The 16,357-nt window shown below is 35.4% G+C and overlaps 1 long non-coding RNA gene across 1 annotated transcript in view; it reads right to left on the reverse strand.

Annotated features, from left to right (window-relative positions):
• Positions 1–16,357, reverse strand: part of LOC140850577 (uncharacterized) — a 497,739-nt gene that overhangs the window by 45,317 nt on the left and 436,065 nt on the right. The window contains exon 7 of the long non-coding RNA XR_012133517.1: positions 15,627–15,699. This is a non-coding gene — a long non-coding RNA (uncharacterized lncRNA). The remainder of the gene's footprint in view (positions 1–15,626; positions 15,700–16,357) is intronic.

A 16,357-nucleotide genomic window follows, 5' to 3' on the forward strand; every position in this document is an offset into this window, starting at 1 on the left:
GAGACAGAAAAAGGGATAGAAAGTGTCATTGAGGAGATAATTATGGAAAAATTCCCCAATCTGGGGAAGGAGATATTCACTCAGGCCACGGAGATGGACAGACTCCCAACACAAGGGACCCAAGGAAGACAACACCAAGACATATAATAATTAATATGGCAAAGATCAAAGATAAGGACAGACTTTTAAAAGCAGCTAGAGAAAGAAAAAAGATCAAATACAAAGGAAAACTGATCAGGCTGTCATCAGACTTCTCAAAAGAAACCTCACAGGCCAGAAGGGAATGGCATGATATATTTAATGCAATGAAACAGAAGGGCCTAGAAACAAGAATACTCTTCCTGGCAAGGTTATCATTTACATTGAAAGAAGGGATTAAACAATTTTCAGATAAGCAAAAGCTGAGAGAATTTACCTCACACAAACCATCTCTACAGTGCATATTGGAGGGACTGCTATAGATGGCAGTATTCCTCAGGCTAAATAGCTGTCATCAGGGGAAATAAATCCACAGCAAAGTAGAACAATTAATTACTAAGCAGATGCAAATTTAAATCAAATACCCCCAAAGTAAATCAAGGGATAGACAAAGAGTACAAAATATGATACCTAGTATATAAAGAATGGAAGAGGAAGTAAAAGGAAGAAAAAGAATAAAGAATGTAGGTTCTGTTTGTAATAGCATACTAAGTGAGTTAAGTTAGACTGTTATATAGCAAGGAAGTAACCCTTGAACCATTGGTAAACATGAATCAAAAGCCTGCAATGGCATTAAGTGTGTATCTTTCGATAATCACCCTAAATGAAAATGGTCTGAATGCACCTATCAAAGGCGCAGAGTAACTGAATGGATAAAAAACCAAAATCCGTCTATATGTTGCCTACAAGAGATTCACTTCAAACCCAAAGACATACACAGACTGAAAGTAAAGGGATGGAAAAAGATATTTCATGCAACCAATAGGGAGAAAAAAGCAGGAGTTGAAGTACTTGTATAAGACAAAATAGACTTCAAAACAAAGAAAGTAACAAAAGACAAAGAGGGACATTGCATAATGATAAAGGGGTCAGTCCAACAAGAGGCTATAACCATTATAAATATCTACGCACCCAACACAGGATCTCCTACATATGTGAAACAAATACTAACAGAATTAAAGGGGGAAATAGAATGCATTGCATTCATTTTAGGAGACTTCAACACACCACTCAATCCAAAGGACATATCAACCAGACAGAAAATAAGTAAGGACACAGAGGCACTGAACAAACTATTAGAACAGATGGACTTAACAGACATCTACCGAACACTCCATCCAAAACCAACAGGATTCACAATCTTCTCAAGGGCACATGGAACATTTTCAAGAATAGATCATATACTAGGCCACAAAAAGAGCCTCAGTAAATTCAAAGAAATTGAAATTGTAACAACCAGCTTCTCAGATCACAAAGCTATGAAACTATAAATAAATTAAACAAAGAAAACAAAAAAGCTCACAAACACATGGAGGCTTAATAATGTGCTCCTAAATAACCAGTGGATCAATGACCAAATAAAAACAGAGATCAAGCAATAAATGCAGACAAATGACAACAATAATTCCACACTGCAAAATCTATGGGATGTAGCAAAGGCCATACTAAGAGGGAAGTATATTGCAATACAGGCCTAATTTAGGAAAGAAGAACAATCCCATATGAACAATCTAAACTCACAATTAATGAAACTAGAAAAAGAAAAAGAAGAACAAATTAGGCCCAAAGTCAATAGAAGGAAAGACATAATAAAGATTAGAGCAGAAATAAATAAAATCAAGAATAATAAAACAATAGAAAGAATCAATGAAAGCAGGAGCTGGTTCTTTGAGAAAATACACAAAATAGATAAACCCCTAACAAGATTTAACAGGTAAAAAAAAGAGTCTACTCAAATCAGAAATAAGAAAGGAAAAGTCACTACAGACACCTAAGAAATACAAAGAATTATGAAAGAATACTATGAAAAATTGTATGCTAACAAACTTGCTAATCTAGAAGAAATGGACAACTTTCTAGAAAAATACAACCTTTCAAGGCTCATCCGGGACAAAATAGACAATCTGAAAAGACCAATTACCAGCAAGGAAATTGAATTGGTAATCAAAAAACTACCTAAGAACAAGACACCTGGAGACCAGATGGTTTCACTGCTCAACTTTATCAAACATTTAGTGAAGATCTAATAACAATTCTCCTTAAAGTTTTTCAAAAAGTAGAAGAGGAAGCAATATTCCCAAACTCATTCTACGAGGCCAAAATCACTCTAATATCCAAACCAGGCAAAGACACCACAAAAAAAGAACATTAAAGACCATTATCTCTGATGAACATACATGCAAAAGAACTCAACAAAATATTAGCAAACCAAATTCAAAAATACATCAAAAAGATCATACACCATGACCAAGTGGGATTTATTCCAGGTATGCAATGATAGTACAATATTCAAAAATCCATCAACATCATCCACCACATCAAGAAAAAGAGACAAAAACCACATGATCATCCCCATAGATGACAAAAAAGCATTTGACAAAATTGAACATCCATTCATGATAAAAACTCTCAACAAAATGGGCAAGTACCTCCATATAATAAAGGCCATATATGACAAACCCACAGCTAACACTATACTTAACAGCAAGAAGCTGAAAGCTTTTCCTTTAAGATTGGTAACAAGACAAGGATGCCGACTATCCCCACTTCTATTCAACATAGTTCTAGAGGTCCTAGCCACAGCAATCAGACAACACAAATAAATAAAAGGCACCCAGATTGGCAAGGAAGAAGTTATACTTTCCCTATTTGCAAATGACATGATACTATATAAAAAAACCTTAAAGAATCCACTCCAAAACTACTAGATCTAATATCTGAATTCAGCAAAGTTGTATGATACAAAATTAATACACAGAAATTTGTTGCATTCCTATATACTAATGATGAACTAGCAGAAAATCAAGAAAGCAATTCCATTCACAATTGCATCCAAAAGAATAAAATACCCAGGAATAAACCTAACCAAGGATGTGAAAGACCTATACTCTGAAAACTACAGGACACTCATGAGAGAAATTTAAAAAGACACCAATAAATGGAAACACATCCATGCTCATGGATAGGATGAATTAATATGGTCAAAATGGCCATCAGGCCTAAAGCAATCTACAATTCAATGCAATACCTATCAAAATACCAACAGCATTCTTCTACAAGCTAGAGAAAATAGTTATAAAATTCAAATAGAACCCCAAAAGACCCCAAAGAGTCAAAAGCAATCCTGAGAATGAAGAATAAAGCAGGGGAGATCTCACTCCCCAACTTCAAACTCTACTGGAAAGTCACAGCAATCAAGACAATTTGGTACTTGCACAAGAACAGACCCATAGACCAATGGAACAGACTAGGGAACCCAGATATAAACCCAAGCATATATAGTCAATTAATATACAATAAGGGAGTCATAGATACACAATGGGGAAAAGACAGCCTCTTCAACAGCTGGTTTGGCAAAACTGGACAGCTACATGCAAGAACATGAAACTGGATTATTGTCTAACCCCATAAATAAAAGTAAACTCAAAATGGATCAAATACCTGAATGTAAGTCATGAAACCATAAAACTCTTAGAAGACAACATAGGGAAAAAGCTCCTGAATATAAACATGAGCAACTTTTTCCTGGACACATCACCACAGGCAAGGGAAACAAAAGCAAAAAAGAACACATGGGACAACATCATGCTGATAAGCTTCTGTACAGCAAAGGACACCATCAGCAGAACAAAAAGGCATCCTACAGTATGAGAGAATATATTTGTAAATGACGTATCTGACAAGGGGTTAACATCCAAAATATATAAATAACTCACAAGCCTCAACACAGAAAAAGCAAATAGACCTATTAAATAATGGGCAGAGGATATGAACAGACCTCTCCAAAGAAGAAATTCAGATGGCCAACAGACACATGAAAAAATGCTCCACATCACTAAATGTCAGGGAAATGCAAATTAAAACCACAATGAGATATCACTTCACACCAGTTAGGTTGGCCAACATAGAAAAGAATAGGAACAACAAATGCTGGCAAGGATGTGGAGAATGGGAAACCCTCCTACATTGCTGGTGGGAATGTAAATTAGTTCAACCATTATGGAAAGCAGTATGGAGGTTTTTCAAAATACTAAAAACAGAAATGCCACTTGATCCAGCAATTTCACTCCTAGGAATTTACCCTAAGAATGCAGGAACCCAGTCTAAAAAAGACATATGCACCCCTATGTTTATCGCAGCACTGTTTACAATAGCTAAGACATGGAAGCAACCTACATGTTCATCAGCAGATGAATGGAAAAGAAGATGTGGTATATATACACATTGGAATATTATTCAGTCATAAGAAGAAAACAAATCCTACCATTAGCAACAACATGGATGGAGCCAGAGGGTATTATGCTCAGTGAAATAAACCAGGTGGAGAAAGAAATGTACCAAATGATTTCACTCATCTGTGGAATATAAGAATAAAGCAAAAACTGAGGGAACAAAACAGCAGCTGCCTCACAGAACCCAAGAATGGACTAACAGTTATCAAAGGGAAAGGGACTGGGGAGGAGGGGTGGGAAGGGAGGGATAAAGGGAATAAGGGGCATTATGATTAGGACACATAATGTAGTGGGGGTCACAGGGAAGGCAGAATAGCACAGAGAAGACAGGTAGTGACGCTATAGCTTCTTACTATGCTGATGGACAGAGACTGTAATAGGGTATGTGATGGGGACTTGATAATTGAGGTAATCTAGTAACCACAATGTTGCTCATGTGATTGTATATTACTGATACCAAAATAAAAACAAGAAAAATAATAATAAAATAAAATATTAACTGTTCTATTAAACTATTTTCCATGGAAAATAGTAGATCCTTTATATTCTCAAGGAATACATATTACTTTACTAATCCTATTATTTGCTTTCTCTCATACATAATTACCATCTTCAATAGAATATTAATTCAAGAGAAACATTCTGTTTCTATGCTATGGATGTGGCAGCCACTGAGCTTACTCACAAATCCTGCCACTTCCTTTCATATTGGGCTTGCTGGATGGTTACATTTTATGCTTTTTCTAGATGAAAATAATTGTATAATATTGACTCAACAATCAATGCTAAAAAATGAATAGTAGAAAAGTTAAACTGTGAAAATTAGTTTGATTGCTCATAATCACTTTACAGCAATGCCTTATTTTCAGAGTCAGGATCTAGATGATTGAGTTTACCACGAGATAAGCATTAAATATGTGAACTGTTGTTCCTTCAAATACTAATTTTCGGATTTTTTTAATGAAATTTTTAAATGTCTGTGTGTGTGGGAAGTAGTTAAGGAGGTTCCTCTAAATATATCAGTCAGGTGTTTGATGAGTTTGAAATAAAGCTCAGCACAAGGTGATGTGATATGCTTGTGTATTCTTGAAACAAATAATCTAAAAGTAGGGTTTTCAAATTTTCATAGGTCAGATATTCGTTAGTAGCAATAAAATACAAAATTCTTTATAAAATCTTCAACAAAAGCTAAATATTATTATATATTGATTAAGTAGAATGATTAATAGCAGTGTACCACAGTGGTTAACAGCATGGGCCATGCAACCAAATAGACAGGAATTCACTTTCTGGCATCAGTACTGGCTGGGTGACTTAGAAGGTGTTAATCAATTCCTCCATGCCCCCAGTTTTCTCACATAAAATAGAGGCATAATAGTCATTTATATCACAGGGTGGGAAAGTAATAAATTTTATATATCCTTTATATAAAATAAATTATATGTAATGATATAAACTTCATATAAAATACATTTTATATATAACTACATATACAATATAAATTATATTCATTAAAATATATAAATTATATATAAAGCATATATATCATCTAAATTATATAGAATTATATACAAAGCTTATATATAACGTATGCATATTATATTTACATGTATGAAGTTCTTAGAAATCTGTCTGGCACACATTCAGCACTCTGTTACTAACATATATATGTTCACACTACAATTTCATTAAAATTTTTAGGGAAAACAGAAATCAAAGTCTAGAAACTCTTAGCTAAATACAATGTAATAATTATCATATATATTATTATATGTGTATGTATAGAGATATACATACATTTATATATACTGCTATGTAGATTTATACATAAATCATGTTAAGGTTTCCTATCATGCTCTTCAAAATTCTACCAGTCTCTGCCTTTTGCTGATTCCAATATTATGTCTGTATTTTCAGATATTTGTTACAGCAGCCCCCCATTCCAGGTACCAAAATCTGTAGTCATTTCTTATTTTTGCTGTAGCAAATCACCAAACACTTAGTGGTTTAACATAACACAAATTTACTATCATTCTGTTCTAGGAATCAGAAGTCTAAAATGGGTTGCTTTCCTTCTGGAGAAACTAGAGGGAAATCCATTCCCTTGTTGTCAGTTTCTAGAAGCTGCCTCTACTCCCTGACTTAGAGACCTTCATCCCTTCAACTTCTGCTCTGTCATACTATCTTCTCTGGCTCACTCCCTCACCTCCCTTTTTTCACTTATGAGGACTTTGTAACTATATTGGGCAGATCTGGATTATCCAGGTTAATCTCCCCATCTCAAGATGATTGACTTCATCATATCAGCAAAGTCCTTTTTCCCATACAAAAAATATTAACAGGTTCTGAGGATTAAGACATGGGTATTGTTTTGGGGGGAGGGTGTTATTCTACCTACCACAACAAGGATGCATAACTGAAGTAAAAAGTTTTCAGGGAAAATCACATGGTAGAGTCTGAATTTAAGAGAAGGCAAAGTTACTTTGTAATAGTCTGAAAAGCCTTTTTAAATACTTGCCTTACACAGACAATAGGGAGATACCAGGAAAGTCTTCAACAAATGATAAGAAACAGGAGTCCATGGAATGCTTTCGGCCTTCTCTGTGTCACGGATAACACTCTAATGTCATCTTGCAGTTTCTCATCATGCTAGTGCTGCGAATCGATGCTGCCATGGCTGGTCACTCCCAGGCACTCCCTGCTCCCTGAGGACCAGCAAGTCAGCTCCACTTTCTTTCTCAGTTGCTGGCTTGTCTTACGGATTTGGAATTACTACATAGACAACTGACTTTCTGAGGAGGCTTTGAGAACTGTAGAAATCACAAAAATTTCCCCAACGACAAAAACTCTAGAAATCCCTAGTTAATATGACCCTCACCTCATTCATTCTCAGAGCAACAGACCTTTTTACCCTCACTCTGCCCTTGATGCCGGAAGTCAGGCCATCAGATGGTTGAATACTGGAAAGAAGATGGAGGTTACATCTTGACAATCTCTCTATATAAAAGTTGTTGTATTTGGTAATATTTAATCGTGCTTTAACAATGTAGAAATAATATTTGACATAGGTACCAGATTATTGATGTTTTTGCTTTCAGGAAACTTATATTGTGGATAAAACAAGTCATGTGGTCAGTGAATGATAATGTACAAAACTTAGACCTTTTAGTCCATGATCAGTGGGGATCTAAATATTCTGAAGAAATTAAAAAGGACAACAGGATTTAACCTAAAGCTATAAAATTTGATAGAAATTATGATGTTATAAAGGAAGAGTAACATAAGACAAAGGTAGGAATAAATGATGATGTGGCAATTTTGTTACTTACATGAATGGCCTCAAAAAATGTGATATAGGTATGATTACCTCCTTTGATACATGATACATGATAAAACGGGCTCAGAAGATCTGCTTTTGCCCAATGTTTCAAGACATTCTTTTAAAAAAATATTTTGAAAATATTAAAAGTATATTGCAAACATTAGAATAGAGAAAAGGAGACTTGTAATATGAGCCCTATCACATAACCGTAATTCTTGGAATTTATTAAATCATCTCAATTTTTCAATATTCAGTTAGAATCAATAAGTTTGTTTTAAAGTCTATGGTAAAATGAATGAATTTTTTAGAAAAGACATCTGTTTCTGTGTCTGAATTTACTAAAATTCTAAAAGAACTGCACATTTGAAGTTGTTTATAATGCTGATGAGAGAAAGAAAGCATTTGTCTGTGTATGTTTTTGGCAAATAAGCATATCCCTAGATACAGGAAAAATGAGAAGAAACAACTGTAAGTGAGGCCACCATATCGGTCATGTCCATAGTGTAACACAGTGGCAGAGATAGTACCTCACACTCCTCCCCACTTGGGTTTTGCCTATGGTGGCAGCCAGATTCTATTCAGTAGGGCAATGGCTAAAAGATCCAGATTAAAATATATTTGTGTAGTTGACAGATTTAGTTTTGAGTTCTTGGAACCTACAGCTAATTGTTTTATGCTCCCCAGCTGATGTTCATGCATGTACACTTATTCCCACAAATGAAATCTCTCTCAAACCGTTCATGCTTCTGAGGTATAAATTTGGATGGGCTTGAAATGCTGCTTTACCAAAACTGTTCTTTTCCCTCTGTAGTTTTTAAGACAGACTTCATGAAATTTGAGGGTTATGTCCTAAGAACGAACAGATGATTAGTGAAGAGTAAGATGTAAGACTGATAACAACCTCCCTTACTTCTTAACAATCACCCTGATATGCAATTGATTACTATGCCTTTGGGGAAAATATCATTACATTTATAATTTGTTACAATGGTATTAGTCTTTTTGAATTAAGATTCATTTATAGTAAGGACTATGTCTTGGATATGATAAAATGTTGCAAGAAAATCCAAGTAATTTTTTTTCTCCAGGGGAAAATTCAAGAAGGAAAATCTGAGAGTGAATACTTTGGTTCACCTAATGCCAAAGGAGATAACTGAATTTAATATTAATACAACAAAAATGCTTTACCTTCCATAAAAATAGAATTAAAGGAAATGGTCAGGATTTTTTTCCTCTTAGCAGCCCAACTAAAGTTTTTGAAAAACTATTGAACATTCTGCTTTTCAAAAACACCTTCCAAAAGGTTCATCTAAGCATTTCCATTTATCCCTTCCTTATTAAACCACAGTGTAAGAGAATCAACTTGGATATTAATGTCAAAGAACAATCTGTTTGAGTTCCACAGTACCAGTCACTATGAGATCTTGGACAGGTTACTTAATCCTTGTGGAGCTCATTATCTTAACATGGAGAATGGATTTAATACATTAAAATGGTGCAGTGAATGGTGAAAATGTTGAATGATTTAACTTAAATAGGGCTGTTATGAAATCCTTTATGTCTAGAGTTTTATTTTTCACTTTTAGAGGTAGAGTTCTTTGATTTTGGTGCTTGGGAGAAAAAGGTTACTTCAAATGGAAACGAATAAAGAAGATGCATAAGACAATAAAAAATAAGATAAGAAGAAGTGAACCTTATTTTCCCCCATGACCAAGGACAACCATGACCATTAAGGTCTTCTTTATTCCACTACACCACATTTTAGTAATATATGCCTGTTATTTATCTCATTTGTAAGGATGACTTCTTTAAAATTATTTTGTCTTAGAAGTACAGTTGCCAGATTTCAATGCAGATGTCTAGTTATATTTAATTTTCGGATAAACAATAATTATTTTAGTGTACATATGCCTCATGCAATATTTGGGACATACTTATAGAAAAATATTCATTTTTTATCTGAAATTCAGACACTTCACTTAAAATTCAGATATGAATTTCTGAATTTTATCATCCTGTACTTTTATTTCCTAAATCTGGAAACCTTACTCAAAGCAAAAGTCATAATATTAAAGGATTTTTAAGTACTAAACAAATAAAATCTTTTATAATAAATGCGAGGTAAGGAAAAAATTAATATTATCTTAAAAGGCCGATTTTGATATACCTGTGATGTGCTATATCTTGAAGGCACATAGTGGCTCTAACAAACCCACTGAACTTGAATGGACAAAGGGAATTTTACACACACACACATTTGAAAAAGTATCTTCTTTGCAGTTTCCAATGGTAATAAGCACCCTGGCCTCCATGGAAAAGTGATCGTTCAGATTACCCAGATAGAATTATTTATTGATTGATCAGCAAGAAATTTAGCTAGCTACAATGTGCTGCCCAATGATCCACCTCTTCTTCCCATTTTCCACAAAAATATATATCTAGAATAATTAGTTAATGGTGGATATTAATTCTCTCAGGAAGTTTGGACCCATTTCTGATGTTTTTTATTCCTAAATTCATAATAAAGCATATCTTAGGCAGCTTAATGGACAAACGTCTGGTCTCCATTTTCATAATCTTACTAAAAATGGAGGGGGTGAAGCTTGCTCTGGCCAAAGCTAGGAATAACAAGCTTTCCAGGAAAATTGTTTTCACATATAGACAGAAACCATTCCCAATGATTCACTATCCCCAACTGCTACCTGGTGAAATTTTTATGCATTAAAATTGACTTTTCAAAGGAAATCCCACAAATTCTGTAGGCTCTGCCCCCCATTCAACTCTGAAATGAATAGTAATTACCATCTTATTTCACTCTTTTTTTATTTTTCCTGAATGGATATAATGATCCCCAAGTTAACATCTAGCACATAACTTCTGGGACTCTAGGATAATGTGAATTGGAAGTCTCTTTCATCAGGTATAGACACCTCTTGATGCATGGAAAGCAGTTGTCACCATACTGATAAGTGTGGCTAGGGGGGTTTTACATTTTCTCTCCCCAGTAGTGTCCCATCTGAATGGCTGCCAATTCGAATTTCTCGCTAGTCCCCTTTAGCAAGCATTAAGTATCAAGATCTCATCGATGTCTATTCATATCACAGACCCATAAAGTTCTACTTTCAGGAGCTGATTGATCCCCCTAGACAGACAAGGGATTGATCAGCATAGGATAAGAGAGGCAGTAGAGACCACCTCTGTGCTATATTCTCCTTGATGCAGCCTCTTACCCAACTCTGCTATGTCAAATTTTCAATTTAGGGAATGTTTTATTTCTATTTCTTCCTGACAGCTCTTTCACTTGTTATATTTATTATTTCAGATACACTACCTTGTATCATAAAAGAGTATTCAAGGTGTATCAAGACAATGGCTATGTAAATCTGTCCAACCAGTTAGGGCCGTGGTAGGCCATCAGTTTCCCAGAAAACATCAACATGGCATGGCTGTGCACACAATAGAAATCTGGGAGTGAAATATTATAAATAAATTAATAAAATAAAACATCTGTAATCTATAATCTATATAATTATGTGTATATATATATATGGTAATTACTATTCATTTCAAATATACATGTATGTGTGTGTGTATATATATATATATGCACACACATAAATATTCAGATCTATCTTAAAGATATATATACAATCTGACCATTTTCACAACCTATGATTGCCCCACCCTAGATTTCAACCCAAATCTAAACCCATCATCTTTTACCTTGGTATTGCGATAGGCTCCTAACTACTCTCCCTTTCCTATTCTTTTCCTCATCCATTTTATTATCTACATAGAAACTAGAGTGATCTTTATAAAAATATTGAGTCACATCATTTCACTCTTTTGCTCAAAACATGCACATGGCTTCGATCACACTCAGAATGAAAACCCAAACTTCTCACCATGGACTAATGCTTTCAATACGAAGCCTCAGATGATCTTGGTCCTGACTTCCTTTTAGATATATTTCATACTTTTCTCCCCTTTTCTCTGCTCTAAGTAACCCATCCTTCTAACTGTTCTGCAAAAAGACCTAATCACACTTCCATCTCTGTGGCCTTTGTCCTCACCAGTTCACCTTCCCAGAACATGGCTCTCCAATACATTATCTTGCCTTCCTGCTTCACTCTTTTCAAGTTTTTGCTCAACTATTGCATTACCATTGTTACCTTCCATGACTACTTAATTAATATAATTTTAATCCTTACATTGCTTTTTTCCCTTTAAATCACTACCTGACAATATATTCTATATATATTATTTTCTTCATTTGCTTATGTTTCTCTCACTAGAAATATTAACTCATTAAGGGCAGGAACATTGTTTGGTTTACTTCTGTAGCCCTAACAGCCAGAATACTGTCTGGTATATTGTAGGCACTAAAATAATACATTCATCTGTTATTTGCATCTTGAAATCTTGAATTTAAATAACTAGAAATTAAAGGATACAGGGCAATGGCCCACATTAGAAAGACTGGTCCTTGTTTACTAAATCTCCTTTTCTTGAGCATAATTGCCTTTTCTCTACTTCTTTATTTACCTCTTAGCAAAGCAGAGCCCATAGAAAGTTTCACCAACTTTGAAGAAGAAAACTAAAGATTTAAGGAACTGAGTGTGGAGGATCACAGAAGCTGTTTCTGCACAATCAGTTTTGCTTACTGCTCTTTTCCTTATCACTTAGTTAAGCACTCTCCCACTAGCCACATGGCTGTCTTCCATACATGTGTGTGTGTGTACACTTTTCCTTCTCTCTATTATCTATCGATTTATGTGTTTTCATCTAGCTATCTAAGTATCAATCATCATGTATCAATTTACACTCTATAGAGATTCTCTGCTCATAATTTACAGCAATGTTGTTTGAATAAGAGGAATTTGTTTACCTCTGTCTCTCAAAAAAATGGACAAAAACATATTATACTCTCTATATTAGACATTTCCTTAGGGATCATACTTTGAGACAATATTGTAATTTAAGTGATAAATGGATAGAAATCAGACTTGGACATCTGTATCTTTTACCTCTATATTCAATTTTTCTTGAATCGTCAGCCACCACCAATGCTCAAAAGAGAATTGAAGCAAATTGTCTGAAATTAATTTAGCATCTGAAACTGAGGAAAATTATATTATTTATTTCCTAGTTATTCATGACACTTAGGATTCTCCCAAAATAGACTTAGTCTTTATATTCTTCCATGATTTAACATGATGGAAATGGTTAGACATGGGGTAAGACAGCCTGAGATAGCCTGGCCTTCAGAGTAATAAAATCTCTGCTTGGATGGTCACTGGCTCTCAGCCTAATAATAAAGACTATCTTTCTGAGGGTGGGTAATTTGGCTTACCATCACTGGGTTAAATGGAGGTTAGGCATTTTAATAGATAATTAGTATACAGTAACGATCTCACCTTTTCAGTTATATTTCAAAGAAAGTTTCATATCCTTTCCAAGTCAATTTTCACAAATTCTTGAGGAATATTGTTATAGAAGATAGTGGCAGTGGTCTCCCATTAAGCCCTCAGAACTTGTTCTTCCCATGCACATCGTCAACTTTTTACTTCAGCTTTTCCCTGGTACTTTCTGCACGGCTCTATTCTCTGGCCAAGGGACCAATTGCAGGATGGAGGTTCTGGGAAATTCATGCTTCTGGGAGCAGCCCTCAACCAGGGGCATATGGAGGCCAAATGACTAAAGTGTTCTGGTTCTATTTCAAATCATGTTAGTTGCAATAGGTCTGCAGCCCTGCTTTATGGCCATTTCATGGCCCAGAAGTGCATAATTTGGATGGGTTTCCTTAGCAGCTGCATAACCCTAATAATGGCTCTGTGGTGTGTAGAGAAAGAGCAACGTTGGAAGGTAAACAAAGTGGAAATATTAATAATGTGTCACATCCCAGCAAATAAAGAGCAACACAGCACTGTAGGTGGAAAACAACCACTATATAATTTCAAGGATGTGGGATAGAGGCATCTGTTGCTTTATGCATACAGAAATAGCATAACAAGCTATTCCAAAATTTAGTGACTTGAAACAACAACCATTTTTTATGGCTCCACAGTCAATCAACTGAATGATATGAACTAAGTTTAGCTAAGCTTAAGTGGATTTCTTATGCATCTGGAATAGGATGAGTGGTTAGGTGGGACTGATTGGTTTTAGGTAGTCTCACTCATATGCCTGCCAGTTAGCCAACTCTAAGCTGAATCAACGGGATAAGAGGTACCTGTCCATTCCAAAGGCTTATGGATTCCCAAGAGAAAAGTAGGTCTCTTGATATTTAGCTGGAACAATATGCAAGTCATAAAGTTATCAATCAGTGAGATAAAGCAACAAACTGGAGTTGATATATTTTCATTTATGGGTGCCTCTTCTTTGATCACAAGGTCTTTGACAGAACTCATAGAATGATTTGCCAATGTGGGATTCTTCATAAAATTGCTCAGACCAAGGGACTCACTCACTTCACAGTCAAGAAGGTAAAGTGATACACACATGTCCAGAGGATTTACTGGTCCTTCTAAATACTGCAACCCTCAGAAGTGAATTGCCTAACAGGAATCACAGCTTTAAAGTGTAACTTAAGTACTAGCTTTGGGAAGAACTCCTGTAAGGCTGTTATGTTGCCCTTCAAGATATGATATATACTTTGAGCAATTATATGGTATTATCCCTGATCACTAGAAAAAAATAGATCTGGGAATAGAGAAGAATAGGACAGACTCCTCTCCTTATTGCTTCCAGTGATTTGTTTTGGAGAGATGTACTTTTTTCTAGCCCTACAACTTTAGCCTCTGTATACAGAGAAACTCTAGTTGCTAGCAGGGTGATACGGTAGAGGTGGGGGTGCTTCTATCAGTGAACATAGTGTTGCACTAAACCTGGGGCTACCACTGCCACCTTATTATTGTAGACTCCTTGACAAGGAAGAAAACAATGAAGATATGTGGATATGGGTAATTGTCTCTCATGCAGAGTTAGTGGACTACTGCAAAGGAAGAGCATGGTGTATATCTGACATGCAAAGGATATGCTGGAGTGCTTCTAATTTGCTTTTATGCACATTAGTATCTGTAAGTGAGCAATTCTAGAAATCATGACCCGAAGGACTTCTCTGTTTTGAAGAGCATATGCTGCTTACATGTGGTATGAGATGCCTACATGGAGAGAGCAGGGTTGGTGCCTTCAGAAGCAATCCTTAACCACTGACAAACAGGAATTGGTGGAGGTCTGAGACCTATTCTACATCCTCTACCAGAGGCTCACTGGCAGGAACAAGCTCCAGTTGCTCCTAGAAGGAATTGTTCTTCAGTCCAATCTTTGTAGTCTTTTAAAATGGTTCTCTCCTCCACTGGTGCTTCCTGTAATTACCTCTCAGTTTAATTACTTTTGCTAAAATCTTACTCTCAGTTGATCTAAAATGAAACTTACCATGAAATACTGTAGTTGGCATTTTCTCATTCTCGGTATTCCCAGAAAGATCATGATATGAGACAAAAATTTCTCTTCAATTTTAAGTTAATGTATCTCAGCAAAATCTTGGTCACCTTGTTCTGCAAAAGTCATTCATGTTCTCCAAAATCACTGGTACTTTATTCTTTTCCCCAAGCAGTTGCATGGCACTTCCAAGAATCACTGTCGTCTAGTATTTCTGAAGCTCTGTGACAGGTTCTAAGTGTAGGAGGCAAGCCACAACTCTCTTAGCTGTACCTCTCTGAGTCATCTCTACTTACACTCTCATTCCTTAGATACCACGATGCTGATTTATTTGCTTCTTTTCATCATAAAATCCACAAAATAAAGTAACACCTGTTTGGTTTTTTTGTCATACTCTCTTGGAAGGAAATAAATTTCAAAAACATACTCACTGATGCCAGAGAATTGCTCCATTTCTGTATCACATTCATGTAATCTAGTTTTTTTTTAAAAAATGGGACAGACCTGAAATTAAAAAAAAAAGATATTACATGAAGATATTATATTGTATCACCTCTCTGCTAACACCACTTAAAGAAAAATATGAAGTTAAGTGTGATGGTTGATTTTATGTATCAAACTGGCTAGGCTATTGTAGCCAGTTTTTGCCCAAATACCAGTCTAGATGTTCCTGTGAAGACAGTGTTTAGATGCGACATTAAATCCATAGACTTTGAGTAAAGCAGATTATTTTCCATAATGTGGTGGGTCTCATCCAATCAGTTGAAAGCCTTAAGAGAAAAACTGAGGTCCTCTGAGGAAGGAAGAATAGTATTTACAGTTTGCCTTCATACTCAAGACTGCAATATCAACTATTTCCTGCATCTCTGGCCTGCTGGACTGACCTGAGGATTTGGGACTTGCCAGTCCCCATATTCATGTCAGTCAACTCCTTAAAATAAATCAGTCTTTTCCTCCCTCTCTTTTGATATATATATATCTCCTATATCCTATGGGTTCTGTTTCTCAAAAGAATCCTGAATAGTACAGTAAGATAGAATGCTTTCTTATTGCATTGATTTTAAGACTCATTTTAATTTTTGACTCTGTAGGATATAGTAACAATGATGATGATAATGATAACTGATGTTCACTGAGTACTTTTAACCCAATGCTTTTCATG

This window comes from Manis javanica, chromosome 7 (assembly GCF_040802235.1).
Source record: "Manis javanica isolate MJ-LG chromosome 7, MJ_LKY, whole genome shotgun sequence".
In the NCBI taxonomy this organism is placed as follows: domain Eukaryota; kingdom Metazoa; phylum Chordata; class Mammalia; order Pholidota; family Manidae; genus Manis; species Manis javanica.